General features: G+C 39.0%; 1 pseudogene; it reads right to left on the bottom strand.

Annotated features, from left to right (window-relative positions):
* Positions 1-24,792, bottom strand: part of LOC139043194 (centromere-associated protein E-like) — a 73,323-nt pseudogene extending 48,531 nt beyond the window's left edge.
* Between the last annotated feature and the right edge of the window lie 667 nt (positions 24,793-25,459).

Below are 25,459 nucleotides of genomic sequence, written 5' to 3'. Positions count from 1 at the left end.
CTATATATCAAGTTTAAGCTGTCATCTTTCATAAAAAAAATAAGACCCATATATGTGCTGCATACAAGAGATGCATTTCAGACTGAAAGACACTCACAAACTGAAAGAGAAGGAATGGAAAAAGATACTCCATGAAAATGGCAATGAAAAGAAAGCTGAGGTAGCAATATTCATATCAGAAAACATAGACTTTAAAATAAAAACTGTAACAACAGACAAAGCGCACTACATAATGATAAAGGGAATGATCCAACAAGAATATTTAACATTTACAAATATCTATGCACCCAACATAACAGCACCTCGACATATAAAGCAATTATTAACAGACATAAAAGGAGAAATAGCAACACAATAATAGTAGAGGACTTTAACAATCCACTTACACCAAAGGAGAGATCATCAAAACAAAAGATCAATAAGGAAACGTTGGCCTTAAATGACATATTAGACCAGATGGACTTAGTACACATGTATAGAACATTCCATCCCAAACCTGCAGAATACACATTCTTTTCAAACGGACATGGAACATTCTCCAGGACAGATCACATATTAGACCACAAAACAAGTCTCAATAAATTTAAGAAGACTGAAAAAATACCCAGCATCTTTTCTGACCACAATGGTATGAAACTAGAAATCAACTACAGGAAGAAAATCAGAAAAGCCACAAATGGATGGAGCTTAAACAAAATGCTATTGAACAACAATTGAGTCAAAGAAGAAATCAAATGAGAAATCAAGAATATCTGGAGACAAATGAAAATGAAACTACGACAGGCCAAAGTCTATGTGATACAGCAAAAGCGGTTTTAAGAGGGAAGTTTATATCAATACAGGCCTACCTCAACAAAGAAGAAAAATCCCAAATAAACAGTCTAACAGTGCACCTAAAGGAACTGGAAAAAGAAGAACAAAGCCCAAAATCAGTAGAAGGAAGGAAGTAATAAAAATCAGAGCAGAAATAAATGAAATAGAGACTAAAAAAAACCAGGAAAAAAATCAATGAAACTCAGCGCTGATTCTTTGAAAAGATAAACAACATCGACGAACCTTTAGCTAGACTCACCAAGAAAAAAAGAGAAGGCTCAGATAAATAAAATCAGAAATCAAAGAGGAGAAATTACAACAGATACCTCAGAAATACAAAAGATTATAAAAGAATACTATGAAAAGCTATACGCTAACAAACTGGATAATCTAGAAGAAATGGATAAATTCTTAGACTAATACAACCTTCCAAAACTGAATCAAGAAGAAGTAGAGAATGTGAATAGACCGATCACCAGTAAGGAGATTGAAACAGTTATCAAAAACCTCCCAAAAGATAAAAGTCCAGGACCAGACGGCTTCCCTGGTGAATTATACCAAACATTCAAAGACTTAATCCTATCCTTCTCAAACTCTTCCAAAAAATTGAAGAAGAGAGGAAGCTTCCAAATTCATTTTACGAAGTCAACATCATCCTGATACCAAAAGCAGACAAGGACAACACAAAAGAAGAAAATTACAGGCTCATATCACTGATGAACATCGATGCAAAAATCCTCAACAAAATACTAGCAAATCAACTACAACAATACATTAAAAATTTCATACACCATGATCAAGTGGGATTTATTCCAGGGATGCAGGGATGGTTCAACATCTGCAAATCTATTAACGTGATACACCACATTAACAAAAATGAAAAATAAAAATCCCATGATCATCTCAATAGATGCAGAGACAGCGTTTGACAAGATATAGCATCCATTTATGATAAAAACTCTAAATAAATTGGGTATAGAAGGAAAGTACCTCAACATAATAAAGCTGATATATGACAAACCCACAGCTAATATCATTCTCAATGGAGAAAAACTGAAAGCTATCCCTCTAAGAACAGAAACCAGACAAGGATGCCCACTGTCACCACTCTTATTTAACATAGTATTGGAAGTCCTAGCCAGAGCAATCAGGAAAGAAAACGAAATAAACAGCGGTCAGATTGGAAAGGAAGAAGTGAAACTGTCACTAGCTGCAGATGACATGATTTTATATATAGAAGACCCTTAAGAACCCACCAAAAACTTCTCGAACTAATAAACAAATACGGCAAAGTTTCAGGATGCAAAATCAACATACAAAAATCAGTTGCGTTTCTATACACTAACAAGGAAGTGGCAGAAAGAGAAATTAAGAATATAATCCCATTTACAGTTGCAACAAAAAAGAATAAAATATCTAGGAATAAACTTAACCAAGGAGGTGAAAGGTTTGTACACTGAAAACTATAAAACATTGTTGAAAGAAATTGAAGAAGATGTAAAGAAATGGAAGGCTATTCCATGCTCTTGGATTGGAAGAATAAACATAGTTAAAATGTCCATACTTCCTAAAGTAATCTACAGATTCAGTGCAATCCCAATCAAATTTCCAACAACATTTTTCACAGAAATAGAACAAAGAATCCTACAATTTATATGGAACAACAAAAGACGCAGAATAGCCAAAGGAACCCTGAGAAAAAAGAACAAAGCTGGAGGCGTCACACTCCCTGATTTCAAAATATACTACAAAGCTATAGTAACCAAAACAGCATGGTATGGCATAAAAACAGACACACAGATCAATGGAACAGAATCCAGAGTCCAGGAGTCCAGAAATCAACCCACACATCTATGGACAGCTAATTTTTGACAGGGGAGCCAAGAGCATACAATGGAGAAAGTAGAGTCTCTTCAATAAATGGTGTTGGGAAACCTGGACAGCCACATGCCCAAGAATGAAAGTAGACCATTACCTTACACCATGCACAAAAATCAACTCAAAATGGATTTAAGACTTGAATGTAAGACCTGAAACCACGAAACTTCTAGTAGAAAACATAGGCAGTACACTCTTTGACATCGGTCTTAGCAGCATATTTTCAAATACCATGCCTGACTGGGCAAGAGAAACAATATAAAAAATAAACAAATGGGACTACATCAAACTAAAAAGCTTCTGCACAGCAAAGGAAGCCATCAAGAAAAGGAAAAGACAGCCTAACAATTGGGAGAAGATGTTTGTAAACCATATATCAAAAAAGGGGTGAATATCCAAAATATACAAAGAACTCATACATCTCAACAACAAAAAAACCAAAAACCCAGTTCAAAAATGTGCAAAAGATCTGAATGGAGATTTCTCCAAAGAAGATATACGGATGGCCAACAGGCACATGAAAAGATGTTCAACATCACTATCAGAGAAATGCAAATCAAAGCTATAATGAGATATCACCTCACTCTTGTCAGAATGGCTATAATTAACAAGACTGGAAACAATAAGTGTTGGAGAGGATGTAGAGAGAAGGGAACCCTCATACACTGCTGGTGGGAGTGCAAACTGGTGCAGTCACTATGGAAAACAGTATGGAGATGGCTCAAAAAATTAAGACTAGACCTACCATATGATCCAGCTATTCCACTCTTGGGTATTTATCCAAAGAACGTCAAAACGTGAATGCGTAAAGATACATGCACTCCTATGTTCACTGTAGGCTTATTCACAATAGCCAAGACTTGGAAGCAACTTAGGTGCCCGTCAAGGGATGAATGGATGAAGAAGATGTGGTATATATACACAAGGGAATACTACTCAGCCATAAAAAAGGATGAAATCTGGCTAATTGTGACAACAAGGATGGACCTTGAGGGTATTGCTGCTGAGAGGAAAAAGTCAGAGGGAGAAAGTCAAACATTGTATGATCTCACTCACAAATAGAAGATAAAAACAACAAAAGACAATCCCATAGCAACAGAGATTGGATTGGTGGTTACCAGAGGGGAAAGGGGGAGAGAAGAGGTTGAAAGGCATGATTAGGCACATGTGTGGTGATGGTAATTAGTCTTTTGGTGGTCAGCATGATATAATCTACATAGGAATTGAAATATAACGATATACACCTGAAATTTATATACTGTTATAAACCAAAGTTACTGCAATTAAAAAAAACAATAATAAAAAAGAAGAAGAAAAGAAGCTGTTGTCTTTTAAATTTTACTTTTAATTCCTGTTGTGATGTGAGGGAAGAAGAGGTCACTAGCATTCGTGTTAAGTTTTGAATTTTCTCAATCTGCACTTTTTGAAGCAAATCTTTTTCTTCCAAAAGTTGGGCCAATTGGTCTTTTTCCATTGCCTGGGCCCGAGTCTCTAAAGAAACCTAAAGAATGTAATATTGGGTTACGTTAATAAATGTAGGTAGGTTTTAAAACCTTGAAAGTATAGTTTAAAAAAATATAAATTTGTATGTGAGTTTTGAGAATTTTTCTTTTCTTTTTTTTTTTGCTGAAGAAGATTCACCTTGAGCTAACATCTGTACCTATCTTTCTCTTTCTGCTTGAAAGGGATTTGCCCTGAGCTAACATCTGTGCCTATCTTCCTCCATTTTGTACATGGGACAACAGGACAGCATGGCCGCCAAGTGGTGTAGGTCTGCGGACGGCAACTGAACCCGGGCTGCCAAAGTGGAGTGCAACAAACTTAACCACTAGGCCACAGGGCTGGCCTGAGAATTTTAATTTTATTGAAATAAAATATGCCCTACCTGCAGAACACCAATATGCAGTTACCATAATCAATAATTTCTCAAACTTATAATAGGGTAAAATATACATTTCTCCTCATGTCACTATTCTATATGCCATGTATAAGATTATATCAATGCTGTTAAAGCAATTCTATTAATTGACTAAAAATATATAAATAGGCAGAGAAATCATAAAGCAGAGACTTGAATACCTATAGCAAAGGAAGAGAGATCCTTCTAAGACCGCCATTTGACATTTTAGGTCATTTTTAAAAAGATCAGTAAAATGTAAGTTTTTTACAGACTGGGGACCATGATGGTTTAAACAAACAAATGGTAATGACAAGCAATTATGCTATCTTATTAGATTGCTATCTTAGGGCTAGAAGAGGAATTCAAGATAATGTAAAATGAAACAAAGTAGTTTTAAACACTATTCATGGTCTCTCTTTTTAACCTAATTCTCTGTATTTGTGACAGTTTTTATCTCTTAAAAAAACGTATCTCTACTTGGCCCATTTGAAAATCTCAAATTTTGCCCTTTGGAAATGAAAAACAAAATCTAAAATAATTTCAAGAAACCAAATCTTGCAGTTTATAGTAAAGTTTTTACGGGTTGATTTCTCCTTAGTTAAAAACTATTTGTTTTAAATTTAGAATGTAGAACTCAGATATTGAGGATTTAAGAGTCTCTGGGCATGTAGGCAGATCTCAATTCTAAATCCATCTCTATTCTTTACTGAAATACACAGTTCATACATACCTCCTCTAATTGTTTTTTAAGATCCATTATTTCTTTTCTATATCTTTTCAGGAGAGCTTCATCACTAGACACCTCATTGACATAAGGAGTATTCTTCATATATTTAGCAGTGCTGGCAAACTGGGAAAAAATACAAGAGTGTTAAACGTTGACACCAAAAGATTAGTTTAATTAATATTTAGGTTTCTTGTAATTTTCTTTTGTAAAGAAACATCAGTAAAAGCTTCCCAGGTGGCTTACAGCTTCTGAACACACAGCATTCTACGTCCCTGTAACAATGTCCATAACTTACCTTTGCCACTAGTCTTCAGGAGGGTCAGAGAAATATCTTGAAGACAGATGCCAACAGAGAGCCTACACACCCTGGCTCACTGGAATCCATCTACTCCTCAAAGTCCAGGGCAAATGCTCCCTCTGCGCTGAAGCTTCACTTCCAGTCAAAAGCACCTCTCCTTCCTTTGAACTCTGTCCTACTTATTAGCCACTTAACTTTTAATCCAAGGAAATCACACTGGAAGACAGGTCTTATCTTCACTATAAGACTATAAATTCTGTGAAGCCAGGAACGCTATCTCCTACCTTTGTTTCTCTGACAGAACCTTGATCCAGCGCTCAATAGCTACTTAAAGTGATGTTTCTTAGAGCATGAGTGTCAAAAGTAACTTTAACTGGGTACGTGAGGGTGCCCATTAAATAACACTGAACCCTTCATTGAGACAGCTATTCTACTGACAGTTCTCATTCTTCTTTTCTTTTGAAAACAGAAAATACAGGCCTTAGGCTCAGAGCAAAGGCAGGCAACAATTTGTTAGCAGGAACTTAAGAATTATTTTGTTATAAACACACACACCCATTTTTTGGGTCACCTTCTGTTTGTTCCAAGTGATAACCAGTTTTTCATTTATGGGACTGATAGAAAGTTTCCTTTTATAATAAGTTAAATTTAAAAAGTGAGTTATTTAAGAAAAAATCAAGTCAATTTCAATAAAATATTGTTGGATGTGGCAAAAATTGGGGAGGCAGGATATGAATGATTGAAGTTTGGGAAGATTAAGGAATGCTATTTAGTAGACACACCAATTTTATTTTAACAGGTATGTTATGTCAATTACAAAAAATTACACCTAATTTTAGTAGCTAATTTTTCCTTCTGAAAGATGATTTCCCCCATATTGATTCGAGATAAAAATCAAACTCACCTGGAGAGTAGTCAGGGTTTCATCCAAAGACACTGGAGTAATTGTGCAGATAATGCGTGTTTTTGCATTTCCTCCCAAGGAATTCTGGAGAATTCGTGTTAATTTGCTATCTCGATAATTTATGAAACCACTTAGTGAGAGATGAGTTTGGGGAGAAAAAGAGTAAAACTTTTTATATAACAAAAGTGGTTTATTTTTAACGCAGAACCTTAAATTTGCTACAGTTTAAAAAATTCATTCTTTACTGGTTACTTGAGGCAGAGCAAAACTACTAACTAGAAAATATTTAAAATATAAAGTAAATTTAGTAGGTCACGGTCATACATATAAGAAGCAACGCATGCTCATAGAATCACAGAAGCTTTTGAACATACAGGGGTATCAGTACATTTATTTGAGTGTCACTGAAATATCATAATTTTCAACCTAATGAAAAACGTAAGCATTAATAGGTAAATGTACAATGGGACAAACTTACCCAACTTGTCCATCACTAAGTTTCTTGATCACTTGTCCCAAAATAAATAAGCTACGATTTATATTACAGCCTTCCTTGAGTCGCACACCTGCATTTATTAAATAAATAAGAAAACAAATTGGCCCCTGTACTAGATGATGAACTTATTTATCAGTAATTTATGGGAGAAATTAGAAATTGCAGGGTCAGATGCTACAGTCTGTGCTTCAAATTAGATCTGCGCCCACCTTTCCTCCCACTGCTGACAGGCGCCCTTCCCTTCCTCCCACCCATCACGTGAAGCAGAAAGGCTCTCACCCAAGAGAAACAGCTCGAAAAAGACGACTAAGAAAAGAATAAGAATGCAGGAAAGCCCATGTCTGCACCACGTCCTAAAAGAGCTCCTCGAACTCCTCAATTCAAATCTATTTTTCCAAACCTCCAATACAGGCAACTAATGACGTGCAACCAAGTTAGTTCCTAGAGGTTCACAACCAAAAGTCCTTATTTTTAAACTGTTAATATGCTCACATGTCTTAAACGGAAGTCTACTGAAAAAGGTTTCTCTCACTTTATTCTCCTTTCAACCAGTTCCTATCGCTCTAACCAAGAACTATTATTAGTTTATTCTTCTAGAGATTTTTAGAAATACAAGTTCATACGTATTAATTTTTCCCCTTTCTTCTTTACATAAATAGTAACATACTATACACACTATTTTGCACTTTGCTTTTTTCACTTGGCAATATATCATCTATCTTATTGGTAAACATTGGTCTTTTTCACTCTTTTTTACAGCATAGAATTCCATTGTATGGATGTATCAGAATTTATTTACCTAGCACCCTGCTGAGGGACATGCAGGTGTTCAATCTGCCATGTACACAAAAAATACTGCAACAAATCCTTCTGAACAGCAGTTATTGCACAGGTGCGTTATTCAGCTATTGCTGGAATACTGCTGTTTAACAAGCCAGCTTAAAGCAACAGGCATTTATTTCTTGTTCACAGGTCTGAGGATCCACTGGTGTGGTGGGTACAGGCCACACTCAGCTGAGTGTCTCTATGTCAGGCTGCAGGAAACTAACACAGAGAGAGGCCTGACATCTTTATGGTTCTGAAACTTCCCATCTAAGTATGCGTTTTCATTTGTCTCAGTGTTTGGTTACTTCTTTCAGGTCTGTTTTAAGGTTTTCCTTATTTTGGTCTTATACAATTTTTGTTGAGTTTCTTCCTAGGTATTATGCCTTTTAAGTCATTACTGCAAAGGGGGTCTTTTCGTACATTAAATATTCCAACCGGCTGTTGTGTTAGGAGGTGCTCATGTCTATAGATTAATTTTGTATCCTGCCACTTTTCTGAATTTCCTTACTGATTATGGTGTTCATGGGACTCTCAGGAGCTTTCCAACTATAAATCCTGTCAACGACAGAGTTTCATCTTTTTAACTAACGCTACAGCAGCACAAAGCAGATAATAAGCCAGATAAGGAAGCTGCTTTTTCTGTTAAAGACTTTTATCACAAAATTATCATTACTTTATTAGTCTCTAAAATGCATGGTGGCACTTTTACTCTGTTAAAGAACAGGAGGACTTTCAGACCAAAATATTTCATGAGTTTTCATTACCTTCAGCACCTGTTTGAGCAGCTCTTTCACTGCCTGCAAGATCAACCAAATTCTGCAGGAGATGAAAATAAACCTTTAGGAAGTGTAACTTGAAATAATAAAATCCAAAGTACTGGAAGAACATTTTTAACCCATGGTTTATCTGAACACCCCATCTGTTTCCTTGTTTCTCACCTCACTATTTAAGCCTTCCCTTGTCTGAGTCAAACTGAGCTCAACATCTTGTTCCTTCTTTATAATACCTCCTCTATAATGCTGCCAGAATAGGTTCACTTTCCTACACAAAGTTCGAAATCTTACCATGGTGAATACGATTCTTTATAATCCGGCACTTGTGTTGCTCTAGCCTCATTTCTGTCCATCAGTTACTCTTAACTCTGGCTGAACTACGGACTATGCCCTCCACACCATGCACAGCTACCCTTTGCCATTCCCTGTGTTTCGCTGATTCTGATGTTCTAGTCTGCCCCTACTCTTCCTTCACGACCAAAGGCAACTGCCACCTTCCCAGTGTAGCTTTGTCAACTTGATCCTTCCTTCCCTATACCGTGAATGAATTGACCTTTCAACGGTGTACCCAGAGGTCTTTATAGATATGACTGGTTATTATAGCACTTACTGTGTTGAGCTAGTTATTTGCGTCTCTGACCACACTGTAGCATCTTTAAAACCATGGGCTTTTCTTCCATTTCACAAATATTGTTGGAAAGAACTGACTGCCTGTCGTGCTGCAGGCAGCACGTTAGGTGCTAGGGATATGGCAGCACAACAGGCAAATGAGGACCCTGCTCTCAGCTTATGTTCTGCACAGGGTGGGACTCGGGGAGGAGGAAGTTAGTGAGAGGAGAGAAAAAGACAAACAAATAAGAAACATAGCATGTTAAGCGTAATACAGACAATTTAAACAGAGTGTTAGAAGTGGGAAGAGGAAAGGACAGGACAGGCTCTTTGGGCAGGATGGCAGGGGAAGTCCCCCAATTCAGCTAAGATCTGGAAGGACGGAGAAGAGGGAGCCAGCCCTGCAAAGACCAAGGGAACCATACTCCAGATTAAAGAACAACCAGCACACCAGTCACAAAGCAGAAATGAGCTTGGTGTGTTCAAGAAATGGAAAGGGCAGTGTGGCAGAGTTGGTGAAGGAGAGATGGGACAAGATAGGGTACAGAAGCGGGTTTTTGGGATGCAATGGGAAGCCATTGGACGGCTTTGACAAGAGTGACATGCTTGACTGAACTTCCTCAAGGGTCACCTGGGCCCCTGGGGGGCAAACAGATTGGAGAGGGGCAAGACCGTAGCCAGGAGTCCAGTTAGGAGGCTGGGGCAGGAATGTGAATGGAGACAAGGCGGCCTGGACTAGGGAGGTTGCCATGGAGACAGTAAGTATGGAGGGATGTCTTCTTTACTCTTTTAATCTCAGAGCCCAGTCCTGGGCTCAGAACACTGTAAAGCCTCCGCAAATATTCTTAATGCATTAAAAGAAAGTCAAAGATTTAAATTATTTGTCTCTGTGGAGACCTCCAGTGATGAGCAGGTGATTACACACTTCTGCTTTGGAGTCCTGTCTCAGATACTTCTTTCTTTAAAACATTCAAAGAAGTCTCACCTTTCCTGTGTAGTATCTACCACAGATGGCCTAGATACATAATAAAGGGGTGAAGTGGTGGTGAAGGCAGCATGAACTTAGGTATAAAGATGGGAATAAGCATTAGTGTTCAAAGATACCAAGTGGCCCAACCTATCCTTAAGAGAGGAGTGCACATGGAACAGAAGGACGTCAAGTTAGACTGGTTAAGAGTGGCCAGATCTTGTCCAAGGAAGTGACATGACACAAGCTTAGTGACATCAGAAATCTGCATAACAGACTGAAGAAGCAAAACCAGGTCATGGGGGCCAGGTCCAGGGGAATGATACAGTAATTCAAGAGATGAGGACTTGAGTATGACACCCATGGAATGCTAAAGGGTAGCATCAATAAAAAACGGGGATGACGGGACAAAAGAGAAGGCAGAAAAAGATGAGGTGAAACTGACTTGGGTTTCCAGCCTAGGTGACCAGGATAACACTGATAATACTGGAAAAAAGGAATATTCACCATGGTAGGAAGAAATAACTTGGTTTTAGACACACTAAAATTTGAGATATCAGTGAGACACACCATTATAACAATCTTTAGGAAGATATGAATTAGAACTCAGAGCTCTAGACAAAATAAATATATGGCTGTCATCAAAAGACAAATGTGAACCAAATGTCAGAGGGCAACGGGGAAGTAAGAAAGGCCACAGAACACGCCTGAGTTTTTGTTAGAAAGGTAGGGAAAAGAAGCCACAGAAGGGAACAGAGACGGAGCAGAGCTAAGAGAACCTGGATATTATTCTCCCAGAAAGGCCAGGAGACACTCAGAGACTCCCTCCAAAGAGCCAGAAAATGACTCTGGGGAAGACTTCTTTCCAAGAAGATACTTAGAGTGAGCGGGAGGCTGGAGGGCTGGACTTGATGATATCTAAGGTCGCCAGATAATAGAACATCAAAGAACACAAGAAAAGTCACCAAATGGATCACTGAATATGTCAAGAGTATTAAAGCTACATTATTAAGAGAAAAGTTAAAAATTGCAGTGAAATATCACAGGCCAGGTTTGGAAAACAAAACAGAAGTTAGGTTTTGTGGGGTTTTTTATTGTTAAACTGAAGAAAGAATAGGCTATTATAATAGACATTATACTGTGTAGTAAAATAACTGGGGTGAACTAGAATTAGATACTTGAGTGATTTTTCAAAATCTCAAAGTGAATAAACATATTATAGATTTACTCGTTTTTTCCCTGAAGTTTTCAAATAAAATAATCTTTATTTTTTAAAGATTGGCATCTGAGCTAACATCTGTTACCAATCTTCCCCCCCACTTCTTCTTTTCCCCAAAGCCCCCCAGCACACAGTTGTATATTCTAGTTGTAGTAGGTCCTTCTGGCTGTGCTATGTGGGACACCACCTCAGCGTGGCCTGATGAGCGGTGCTGGGTCCGCACCCAGGATCCAAAGTGGCGAAACCCCAGGCCTCCAAAGCAGCATGAGAACTCAACCTCTTGGCCACGGGGCCAGCTCCCAAACAGAATAATCTTAAATCGTATCCCACATCAAGCTAAAGAATTTAGGTCCTGAAGACAGAGAATAAAGTAATAATGGTAAGGAATAGGAAGGAAGCACAAAAACAGAGAGAATTGATACAGCGCAGCAAGAAGGAAATGGGAGGTTTACTTATGTGGTAAGGAGTGTTTGCATAATGCTTATGTTCACTCATTCAACAAACAGGTATTGAATATAAACTACATACGATGTGTTGGGGCTATAAAGATGAATTAGACATTACTCTTCCCTTCAAGCGATTTACAGTCTAAAACATTGTGCTCATGGACGGGGTGGGTGGAGCAAAATGGCAGGGTGAGGTGACCTGGGACTCGCTCCCCTCCAAACTACAACAAAGGACTGAAAAAAAACTGAATTTCAGCTAATAAACCTAATGCCAGGAGATCAGAGACCTAGAGTATCAAAAAGACGGAGGACAGAGACCCTGCTGCTGGCCTCAGAGGAGCTGGAACAGGGTAGGAGAGAACTTCGCTCCCTCCCCTAGAGTCTGGGATCACTGCCGCAGGTGAGGGAAGGAGTCGGGGAGGGGCCACGTGACCGGGGGATTGCCCAGGACTCCTGCCGCCGGTATAGTGGAAACCCGCTGATGGGGGAAAGCTTCCGTGTGTGGGGACCCCATAAACCCAGGGCCTCAGGAGACCAGAAAACAGAACTGATCCAAATCCAGATCGGCGAGCCAGAAAAACAGCCCCTCCCCCTGGCAAACAATGCTGGGTGCTGCCATCTTGTCCGAAGGCGGAGAGCTCAAAACACGCGGCTCTCAACCCCCATATAGTGGCAACAGGCTGTAACTGCAACTCAATTCTACCACCATGTGAAAAAACCGCTCCTCTACCATCCAGCAATTTATAAAAGCTCCAGACCAGAAGGAAAACAATAAAAACACAGAATTAAGTCCTGAGAACTTAGAAATAGGTAAACTAAGTGAAAATGAGTTCAGAGCAGCTATAATCAAAAAACCCAATGAGATAGAGAGAAAGATAGAGAAACAAGCCAACGAGTTCTGGAGTTACTTCACAAAAGAGATTGAAATTATAAAGAAGAATCAAACAGAATAACTAGAGATGAAAAACACAATGGACCAGATAAAACAGAATACGGACTCCCTGAATGCCTGTGTAGACACCAGAGAGGAGCAAATTAGCATAATTGAAGATATACAGGCCGAATGGCTCCAGACAGAGGAAGAAAGAGAACTAAGAGTTAAAAAAAATGAGGAAAATCTCTGAGAGATAGCGGATTCAATGAGAAGAAAGAATTTATGGATAATAGGAATTCCCAAGAACGTGGAAAAGGAAAATGGAGCAGAAAGTGTTCTTAATGAAATTATAGAAGAGAACTACCCAAATCTAGGGATTGAGGGAGAAATGTGTGTAGAGGAAGCTTTCAGATCTCCTAGATTTGTCAATGTGAAAAGACCTACTGCAAGGCATATAGTAGTACAAATGGCAAAAATGAAAGACAAAGAAAGAATACTCAGGGCAGCAAGACAGAAGTAAATAACCTACAAAGGAACTCCTATCAGACTTTCAGCAGATTTCTCTGCAGAAAATTTACAAGCTAGGAGAGAATGGAGTGACATATTCAAAACTTTAAAAGATAAAAATCTTTAGCCAAGAATACTCTATCCAGCAAGAATATCCTTCAGATGTGAGGGAGAAATTAAATCTTTTCCAGACAAACAAAAGTTAAGGGAATTTGTAACCAAAAGTCCTCCACTACAAGAAATCCTCAAGAAGGCTCTCATACCTGAAAAAAGAAAAAAGGGAGAAAGGGGACACAATCCACAGAGTAGGGAGACAGATAAATAGAACCAGAATAGGATAGCAAATATTCACCTATAGCATTAGGACAAAGGTAAGGAAACTACCAAAGCAAAGTGGATCTTATCACTCTAACTACAAACTCATAACACGAGTTGGAATAAGAAATGAAAATAACGGGGCTGGCCCTATGGCCAAGTGGTTAAGTTCGCACGCTCTGCTGCAGGCGGCCCAGTGTTTTGTTGGTTCAAATTCTGGGCGCAGACATGGCACTGCTCATCAAATCACGCTGAGGCAGCGTCCCACATGCCACAACTAGAAGGACCCACAACGAAGAATATACAACTATGTACTGGGGGGCTTTGGGGAGAAAAAGGAAAAAAATAAAATCTTAAAAAAAAAAGAAATGAAAATAATAATTTAGGAGGGGAAGAGCAAAGGGACTAAATTAGTCTAGGCCAAGTAAGTAAGAGACCACCAGAGAATAGACTATATTATACACGAGATTCAAAATACAAACTTCAGGGTAGACACTAAACTAAAAAACACAACAAAGCCACAAAACATAAATAAGGAAAAAGCTAAGAAACCCAGCATAAGAAAGTGCAGTATTAAATGGGTAGGCTAAAGCACACAGGAAGACAAACACAGGAAAACCAGATAACGAGCAACAGATTGACAGCATTAAGTCCACATGAATCAATAATCACTCTCAATGTAAATGGACTGAACTCTCCAATAAAAAGACACAGAGTGGCAAAATGAATTAAAGAACAAGATCCAACAATTTGTTGCCTCCAGGAAACACACCTCAGCCTCAAGGACAAACACAGGTTCAGAGTGAAAGGGTGGAGGACAATACTTCAAGCTAATAGCAAGCAAAAAAAAACCAGGTGCTACAATTCCTATATCAGACAAAGCAGATTTCAAAATAAGACAGGTAAAGAGAGACACAGAGGGACAATATATAATGATCAAAGGGACACTTCATGAAGAAGAAATAACACTTATAAATATCTATGCACCCAACACAGGAGCACCAAGATTCATAAAGCAACTATTAACAGACCTAAAGGAAGATGTTAAAAACAACACAATAATAGTAGGGGACCTCAACACCCCACTCACATCAATGGACAGATCATCCAGACAGAAAATCAACAAGGAAATAGTGGAGCTAAATGAAAAAACAATTGGGCTTAATAGACATATATAGATCACTTCATCCTAAAACAGCAGAATACACATTCTTCTCAAGTGCAAATGGAATATTCTCAAGGATAGACCATATGTTGCCAAACAAGGCAAGCCTCTACAAATTTAAAAAAAATTGAAATAATAACAAGCATCTTCTCCGATCATAATGCTATAAGGCTAGAAATTAATTAGAAGAAAAAAGCTGAGAAAGGCACAAAGATGTGGAGCCTAAACAATACACTACTGAACAAGCAATGGATCGTTGAAGAAATTAAAGAAGAAAAAATACCTAGAAACAAATGAAAATGATAACATGCCATACAAACTCATATGGGATACAGCAAAAGCTGTGTTAAGAGGAAAATTCACTGCAATACAGGCACATCTTAACAAACAAGAAAAATCCCAAATAAGCAATCTTAAACTACACCTAACTGAACTAGAGAAAGAAGAACAAACAAAGCCCAAAGTCAGCAGAAGGAGAGAAATAATAAAAATCAGAGCAGAAATAAATACTATTGAAACAAAAAAGGCAGTAGAAAGGATCAACGAAACAAAGAGTTGGTTCTTTGAGAAGATAAATAAAATTGACAAACCCCTAGCCAGACTTACAAATAAAAAACGGGAGAAAGCTCAAATAAACAAAAGCAGAAATGAAAGAGGAGAAATAACAACAGACTCTGCAGAAATACAACGGATTATAAGAGAATACTATGAAAAACTCTATGCTAACAGAATGGATAACCTAGAGGAAATGGATAAATTCTTAGACTCCTACAATCTCCCAAAGCTCACTCAAGAAGAAGCAGACAATTTGAACAGACCAATCACAAGGCAAGAGATTGAAACAGCAATCAAAAACATCCCAAAGAATAAAACCCCAGGACCAGATGGCTTTCCTGGGGAATTCTACCAAACTTTCAGAGAGGATTTAATACCTATCCTTTTCAAGCTATTCCAAAAAATTAGGGAGGATGGAACACTTCCTAACACATTCTATGAGGCCAATATCACGCTGATACCAAAGCCTGACAAGGACACCACGAAAAAAGAGAACTGCAGGCCAATATCACTGATGAACATAGATGCAAAAATTCTAAACAAAATTTTGGCAACCCGAATTCAGCAATTCATCAAAAGGATCATACATCATGATCAGGTGGGATTCATACCAGGGACACAGGGATGGTTCAACATCCGCAAATCAATCAACGTGATACACCACATCAACAAACTGAGGAATAAAAACCACATGATCATCTCAATAGATGCAGAGAAGGCATTTGACAAGATCCAACAGCCATTTATGATAAAAACTCTGAACAAAATGGGCATAGAAGGGAACTATCTCAACATAATAAAGGCCATATATGACAAACCCACAGCCAACATCATACTCAATGGGCAAAAACTGAGCAACATCCCCATGAAAACAGGACGAGACATGTATCATCACTTATTTAACACAGTACTGTACACACTTATTTAACACAGTACTGGAAGTCCTGGCCAGAGCAATCAGGCAAGACAAAGGAATAAAAGGAATCCAAATAGGGAGGGAAGAAGTGAAACTCTCGCTGTTTGCAGATGACATGATCTTATATATAGAAAACCCCAAAGAATCCATTGGAAAACTCTTAGAAGTAATCAACAACTACAGCAAAGTTGCAGGGTATAAAACCAATTTGCATAAATCAGTAGCATTTCCATATTCTAACAACGAACTAACAGAAAAAGAACTCAAGAACACAATACCATTCACAAAAGCAACAAAAAGAATAAAATACCTTAGGGTAAATTTAACTAAGGAAGTGAAGGACCTATATAATGAAAATTACAAGGCCTTTTTGAGAGAATTGGATGACGACATAAGGAGATGGAAAGACATTCCATGTACATGGATTGGAAGAATAAACATCGTTAGAATGTCCGTTCTACCTAAAGCAATCTACAGATTCAACACCATCCCAATCAGAATCCCAATGACATTCTTTACAGAATTAGAACAAAGAATCCTAAAATTTATATGGGGCAACAAAAGACCCCAAATTGCTCAAGCAATCCTGAGAAAAAAGAACAAAACGGGAGGCATTACAATCCCTGACTTCAAAACTTACCACAAAGCTACAGTAATCAAAACAGCATGGTACTGGTACAAAAACAGGTGCACAGATCAATGGAACAGAATTGAAAGCCCAGAAATAAAACCATACACCTATGGACAGCTTATCTTCGACAAAGGAGCAGAGTGCATACAATGGAGAAAAGAAAGTCTTTTCAACAAATGGTGCTGGGAAAACTGGAAAGCCATATGTAAAAGAATGAAAATTGACCATTCTTTTTCACCATTCACCAAAATAAACTCAAAATGGATCAAAGACCTAAAGGTGACACCTGAAACCAGAAGGCTTCTGGAAGAAAACGTAGGCAGTACGCTCTTTGACATCAGTATTAAAAGGATCTTTTCGGACACCATGTCTACTCAGAGAAGGGAAACAATAGAAAGAATAAACAAATGGGACTTCATTAGACTAAAGAGCTTCTTCAAGGCAAATGAAAACAGGATTGAAACAAAAAAACAACCCACTAACTGGGAAAAAATATTTGCAAGTCATATACCTGACAAAGGCTTAATATCCATAATATATAAAGAACTCTCACAACTCAACAACAAAAAATCAAACAACCCGATCAAAAAATGGGCTGGAGACATGAACAGACATTTCTCCAAAGAAGATATACGGATGGCCAATAGGCACATGAAAAGATGCTCATCATCACTGATCATCAGGGAAATGCAAATCAAAACTACACTAAGATATCACCTTACACCCATTAGAATGACAAAAATATCTAAATCTAATATTAACAAATGTTGGAGAGGTTGTGGAGAGAATGGAACCCTCATACACTGCTGGGGGGAATGCAAACTAGTGCAGCCACTATGGAAAACAGTATGGAGATTCCTCAAAAAATTACAAATAGAACTACCATACGATCCAGCCATTCCACTACTGGATATCTATCCAAAGAGCTTGAAGTCAGCAATTCCAAAAGTCCTATGCACCCCAATGTTCACTGCAGCATTATTTACAATAGCCAAGATATGGAAGCAACCTAAGTGCCCATCAACAGATGAATGGATAAAGAAGATGTGGTATATATATATACAATGGAATACTACTCAGATGCAAAACAGAACAAAATCATCCCATTTGCAACAACATGAATGGACCTTGAGGGAATTATGTTAAGTGAAATAAGCCAGTTAGAGAAGGATAATCTCTGATTCACTCCACTCACATGAGGAATTTAAAAATGTAGACAAAGAGACCAGATTAGTGGCCACCAGGGGAAAGGGGGGGTGGGGGGTGGGCACAAAGGGTGAAGTGGTGCACCTACAACACGAATGACAAACAGTAATGTACAACTGAAATTTCACAAGATTGTAACCTATCATTAACTCAATAAAAAATAAATAAATAAATAAATAAATTCAACCCACCATTTGGGAGAAAACTTGCAATTAAGGGGGAACAAAAAGTCCCAGTATCTACGGACTGTTAAAATTAAATGATAAGAAAGACCACAATGGTTTCTCCTGTTGCAATAAATTCTTCAGATCTGTAGAATGCCGCAAACCCCCTCAATTCATTTTAATTTGCTTTCACTGACACGCATGTCCAACAGAACAGTAAGAAAAAAGAAAAAGAAAGAAAGAAACTACCTTGGGGGAAAAATAAAGTTTATTGGAAGAAACACTCCATTTGAAAACAAAAAGAAACTCTGGGTGAATCAGCATATGATCCAACACAACTTGGAGGATGCATGGGAAGGCCTGTGCTGTAAACCAAAGAGAGTGCCATCTACAGAATGCATACTTTGAATACATCGTCAACAGTGGCAACATTTCCATCGGTTAAATAAATGTAATTTTTTTTCATTAAAAAAATAAAAACCATAAAACATTGTGCTCATAATATAAAACGTATTTTTTTATTGTACTTAAGAACGAACTTGAATATGTGATTTATTTTTTAACCATCCCATCTAGGTTTCTGTTGATCTCACAAGTCTCAATTCTACTGGCTGAGACTAAGTTAAAAAAAAATCACCAAATTCCAAGATTACTTTAAGTTTTAAATGTAGATTGGAAAAAAAAACCCAAATCCTCTTTCGTTACTGGTTAGGAAAGGCCTCAACTCCTACAACCATTACATCTAAATTTTAGGAGATGGCAGCCATAACATAACAGGAAGAAAGACCCCCGAATTTTTCCTATATTTTAACTAGTTATCTCATGCTACCGATAAGAATAAACTACCAATTTATAGATGTTTTTCCCTATTTAGTTAACAGTTCTTATGAAACCAAACATCCAGCAGCTGAATTAAATTTTGCTTTGGCCCATAGAGTACATTAGCAGGGTTTACCAATACTCACCAAATGGGACACCTTGACAGATCCTTCACAATTAGAGGGTTCACCTTTCTCTCTACTTTCCAAAATCTAGACAGAAAAGGCAACTTGTAGAAAAATTAGTGTCTTCTTAATTGGAAAGACCAAGTAGAGAGAGAATTACCCACCATCCTAAAAATGGTATGAGAACGACTGCTCCTTTGATTCATCTTTGTGATTCCATAGTGTCCGTTCTCTGTAAAAATGAGTCATATTTCAGCGGCATATATTAAAATCCAAAGAAAAACATTAACTTTTACTGTAGCTTAAAAGTGAAAAGTGTGATTTGAAGCCTAAATACATTCAAGTGAATAGTTTTTACTATTCTACAAGTGTTTTGAGGAAATACAGCATAAAGTCTTACTTTCTCCCTTTGTGATCCACTTCAAAGCCATTTCTGGTGTATAAACAACTTCTTCTGTGAGATCAGCCACATATACATTCCTCTGAAACAAGGTTAATGATGGGAAGAGTAGAGAAATAGAAGTCACTTAAAAGTGTGCATCTCAAGAGAAGGTGCAAACTATTACAGAATTAATTTGTAGAAGTTAAAAGTAGAAAATGGAGAATATTACTCTGTATAAAAATAAGAAGTAAATCTATGATATTTACAATTTATATCCTATACAAAAGCACACCAAATTCTAACCTGATACTTCCATCTTGTTCTTTTGAGGCCCTTACACAAAAATATTACAACTGTCAACATTTCAAAATGATACACATCACTTAAAAGATGATCTCATAAACATTTAAGAAAGAAAACAAAAAACAAATCACAGAAACAGGAGACATTTTAAAAAATAATGGAAAGTAAAGGTTAATGTTCATGAACTATAATCCCAATAAGTAACTGTATTGTTTGAGCCACTGTTACTCACATTGAAGTCTTCCCGAATTATCAAAGGCTTCATTTTTTGAGTGTCACAGAGTAAGTCTGTAATGGTTTCATTGTATATCTCCATGTAGGACACACGTAAGAGAAATTCCCTATCAGGAAACTAGGGGAAAACATATGTAAAAACATCAGAGATCACCCAGTTATGAAAACCTAATACTGAATGTTGATGTGCTCATAATAAACATTAAAATATTCTTTGAGAAGTTATCTTTGTAAAACAAACAAAAAAAATCCTATGGTTCTATATTGACAAAAGTAAACACAAAAATATAAAAGCATTGGGGCTGGCCCCGTGGCTGAGTGGTTAAGTTCGCGTGCTCCGCTGCAGGCGGCCCAGTGTTTCGTTAGTTCGAATCCTGGGCGCGGACATGGCACTGCTCATCAGACCACGCTGAGGCAGCATCCCACATGCCACAACTAGAAGAACCCACAACGAAGAATACACAACTATGTACCGGGGGGCTTTGGGGAGAAAAAGGAAAAAATAAAATCTTTAAAAAAAAAAAAGAAATATAAAAGCATTGTTTCAGAAATAATGAAAAGTATGGCATCATAAAATTCGAAGAAGAGGGTGCCCAGTCCAACTCTCTAAGCTTAAAATAAAACCCTACAAACAGATGTTCAATTCAAATAAGAACATTAAAAATCATTAAAACAGTAAGGAAAAAACAAATTGAAAACCCGCCTTAACTGATTAGGTTGCCTATCCTGGTCTTCTCACCACATCTACCCTCTCCTGCTCCTGAACGATCACGGACAGCTCCTCAAAGGCAGGGTTAAGATTTCTTGTTCCTCAATGCCTGCTTTGTGACAGGAGCAGCACTGCTTCAGGATTCAAGGGAAAGAATGAAAGGACTCTAAGCTCTAAAGCAAGGCTGTGGGGAAAGCAAATGTACGCTATGCCTTTCTTCCTTCCCCGTGGATAATCGAAAGAGAACTGTAAACCTGCTTCCTTCCACCATGACAAGAGGTGACTGCTTTTACCCGTATGTACCGGAAATTTGGCTATTTACCTTCTTAATTTTTTGGAAAATGTCATGAATTGCCCTGGGTATTACTCCCAAATAATCTTTTGAACCCATCATGGTATATGTTTTTCCTGAAGCAGTCTGCCCATAGGCAAATACAGTACCTGGGGACACAAAAACACACACACACAAAGATTGAAAAAGCATCGAGAGTATGTAAAACTATCAATACTGTTGAACACACACCCAAGACTAAATAAAACGTTTCTGCAGTGGATACAAACCATTGTAGCCTTGTATGGCAGAATCTATGATTGGTACTGCGATTTCCTCATACACATTTTTAGTAGATTCATCACTGTCAAAGACACGATCTAAAAAAAAAAACACACAAGTTAAACTAAACAAATCAACTGTGTTTTCACTTTGAATTAGTAGCTGCCCAAAGAAATAAAATTGTCAGGATATGGTATGATAAAATATTTAACTCACAATATTTTCTTCAACTTATTGGTCCTCTGAAAATACACTTCTCTATAAAGTAAAATGTGCTGGTTCTCACACAAAAAAACACAAGTCAGCTATCTTATGTGCTTTCAAGAGGCAGTGAGGCATAGTGGCTGAACCTGGGGATCTGGAATCAGACTGCCTGCAAATCCTGGTTCTGTCACTTACAAGCTATGTGACCTCGGGCAACGTGGATGATGTCTCTGTGCCTCACTTCCCTAACCTGTAAAGTGAATATATATTATCTTCCTTAGAGAATTACTGTGAACATATGGTTAATACTTAGGAAATGCAAACTATTACTATTCTTTGAGAAATTTTAGTGTTTATAACATATCTAGCAAGAAGGCCTGGCTCAAACTAAACCAAGAAACACAGACAATTGGAAGAAAAGCACCGAGCCAAGCTGAAGTGTTACAGAGAACAGCTGGTTGGCTGGCTGCTGAGGGCTGGGGTTAGGTAGCACTTGCCATGATGAATCCACCAGTCCAGGATGTGGTCTCTCCTTTGTTGGTGCATCAAAAATGGACCACTCTCTCAGTGATGGGCTCACATTAGAAAGCCCCCAAGAAATGGATTTGTCAGTCAGGAGGGAAATGTATCAACTGTCTTGAGAAATTCAGTGCTCACACGGCTTGCACCATGACCAACATCTGCACTTGCAGGTAGAACCCTATGGGAAACCAAAGTGCCATCTGAATGCTGCCAGGGGTCAGGAGTTCAGGGCAAGGAGAGATGGCAGGATGATTCAAATCTTAATACCAGCTGCTTCAGACAGGTAGGTGAGTCCAAACCCCTTGTGAGCATACACAGCTACTGAGAACCTGCAGCACTTGAGTCAGAATGCCTGTGTATCCCTTGTTCTTGGTTTTATCATCTCGGGAACATACTGTTCTACCTTTTAAAAATTTATGTTGATACTATCAAATAGTCCTTTACCAGGAATCATTTTCTATTCTATACATCTTTACTCTAAAGGCTTAGATATTGGCTTTCTAGCATAACACTAAGTCAACAACCTAATCACTCTCACTCCTAAGGTTGTTGAGGGGACCTTACTGTGCTTTGTGGTGCCTACGTGGCAGCATGGCAGTGTGGCTGGAACACAGATCTGACTCCTCCATTTGCTGGCTGTGTGATTTGCGTTTCAGTTCCTCATTAAAATGGGAAGGTACCTATCACATGGGCTTGTTAGGAGGATTAAATGAGTTAATATATATGAGGTGCTTAGAACAGTGTCCGGCACATGGTCAGCACTATACAGAATGTGCTAAATCAATACACAAATCAGCCTGGCCAACCTTGAGGGCCTCCAAGTCCTTTTGCCCTAGCTAGCTCTCGCTCATCCTACAGGTGCCGGGTACCTAAGCTAGTTAGATCCCCTGCTAGAAACTCCCACAAAGCCATGTCATCATAAGTGTAATTAGTAGTCTAAAGTCTTTCTTCCCACCATATGACAAGCTCCACAAAAGGGGCAGTAGGTACCCGCTGTATTCTAGCCAAGAAGGAATATCTTCACTATTTATTCTTTAAAGAGTTTTCTTGAAAATAATTGTGGAAAGAATATACCTAACTGAAAGATCTTAAAGATGACTTGACATTAAGCAACATATTTTGGGCTTACGGAGTCTTAGGCCACAAATACACTAATGAATAAGAGGAAAAATGTTAGTTTCAGTCATAAGGCATTATGACTATAACTGTGTTTTAAACATCAATTCATTATCTTACTTATCATAAAGGATGGATGAGCAATTTTTCAAATCTTCCACTGAAGCAGTTTACAGACGGCTTAGTCTTATCTTTAATGTCAAATCCAGTATTCTGGATAAGCCTTTTGTACTCTTAAAAGGAAAAGGATAATATGTTTACTTTTGATGCTATTATAAGCTTACCAAAATTGAAGGATTTACTTCCATCAACTTGATAAATAGCATTATTGTCAGTTTTCCAGTAAACTTGCGTATCTTCTCCAAGAGCTTCTTCTCTAAAAGAATAAAAACAGTGCATTTTATAACTAGTTTTGAAGTCTGTTATATGAAAGATAATTTAAAAGATTTCGTCTTCTGAAGAATATTTTAAAGGATGGTAATGACCTATACTATAATTGGGAGAAATGTGGAAAGTCCACCTTTAAGGGGTCACCACTTTTCAATGGGGCTTCCCTGACCTCCTGCCCTCTCACCGGAGCGTCCCTGGGAAGGTCTTCACGCCCTTCCCCCACCCAGCACTGTATGCTGAAAAGATACATTCAAACGCAACTCCGATTATCCTTCTTGCTTAACATCTTTCAAAACCATCCGAAATCCTCAACACACGGCACGTGAGACTTCGATCATGTTTATTTCTCTCTTCAACCTTTGCTTCCTCTGACTTCCTATATACACCCTAACTCAAGACAAATCAACTATCTGAAGGTTCCCCCAAGAGAAGAGATTTAATCCCTCTGTGCCTGGAATACCCCGACTTCCGTTTCCATCAAGTAACGTAACTATTCTTTCTCCCTGAAAAGTGTCAGGACTTTCCTGACACCAGCCCTGCCCGTCTCCCACGCTGTCATCTCGCTGTGGGGCTAATGACCCCTCCGGCACACTCCCCACCTGCCCGTCACAGCACCTGTCACAGTGTCGTGATGGTTTTGTTCCGGAGCTGTCTTCTAACGCATTAGATAATGAGCTCCTAGACAAGAGGGAAGTCCTCGTCTTGATATTCCCCTTTATTTAACACAGTAACATTTAACACATATTTCTCAAATGCAAAAATGTGTTAGTATTCTGAGGGAGGAGCAGAGACTAGAGAAGCAAACAGACATCATTTCTTGCCCTTCCTGCTCTCTCTATAGGGTTCATGACCTCTGTGTCTCCTCCTCTAGAATGTAAGATCCACGGAGCAACGACGGTAGTGTCTACACTGTACCAAAAGGAAAGAATTCCAAATGGGCGAATATCAGGCTCGCAGCGTCCTGAACGCTGAGCCAGCCGCCGCCGGAGCGAAGCCTGGGCGCAGCGAGCAGCCTGGGCCTCGCGCCCCGGGACACCGGGCGGCCGGGCCAGCGGCCAGCGCGCAGGGAGCCGGCTGCGCAGCGTCGAGAGAAGCCCCGGCCGGCCCGTCTCTCGCCTGGGCCGGGACCGCGCACCAAGGGCGAGCGGCCGAGCTGCCGACGGCCTACCTGCTGTTGAGCGGCCGCAGGCGCACGCACACGGCCACCGCCGCCTCCTCCGCCATCCCGCCGAGCGCCGGCCGGCTCGACGCCCGCGCAGCCTTAAAGGTCAAAATTTCCGCGACGCCGCGTCTGATTGGGCGGCAGCCCCGTGGCGTCACGCGTCGTCCCCTGCGTCCCCGGACGCTCGCTGCGGGGGAGGCGCGTTTCCAGCGTCTGGAGCAGAGGCGGCCACGGGGCGCGGAGGGCGGCTGTCCTGGCGGCAGCGGAGACGACGGCCGTCTGCTGGAAGCCTCTGGAGGGCGGGCAGCCGGTACGAACGCCGTCCGTCGCCCATCCTTGAAGACTTCGCAATCGGTGGGAAAACACGGCAGAGAAATTTTTTTCCACAATCAAAAGAGAATTACCACCTTTAAACAGTCATACTTTTTCCTGTTTTAATCTAAAAACCCTTAAAACGACAAGAGTTGAAAGTTACTACCCAGCCCAGAAACAAAAGAATCTTGTGCTCCTTAGAAACTGTGAGTTTTAGGTTTTTCCTCTTTCTTTTTGTTTGAACTCCTGTTCCCATTGGCTGTAAGTTCCTAAAAGGTTGACTTAGGAAAAGAATTATTGAAGAGTGGAAAAACTCACTTAGTAATGAGCTCAAACTTTTATTAGCGAAAGTGGAAAAGTGATTCTGAATTCTTTCCCAGAAATAGTGCTTGGTTTTCCTTTGTTTTAAATATGTATCCCAGTAAAGTATTAACATTTTC

The sequence above is a fragment of the Equus asinus genome, unplaced genomic scaffold (assembly GCF_041296235.1).
Source record: "Equus asinus isolate D_3611 breed Donkey unplaced genomic scaffold, EquAss-T2T_v2 contig_193, whole genome shotgun sequence".
Classification (NCBI taxonomy): Eukaryota; Metazoa; Chordata; class Mammalia; order Perissodactyla; family Equidae; genus Equus; species Equus asinus.
The sequence above is the reverse complement of the archived record's forward strand: the minus strand, read 5'-3'. Positions and strand labels throughout refer to the sequence as shown.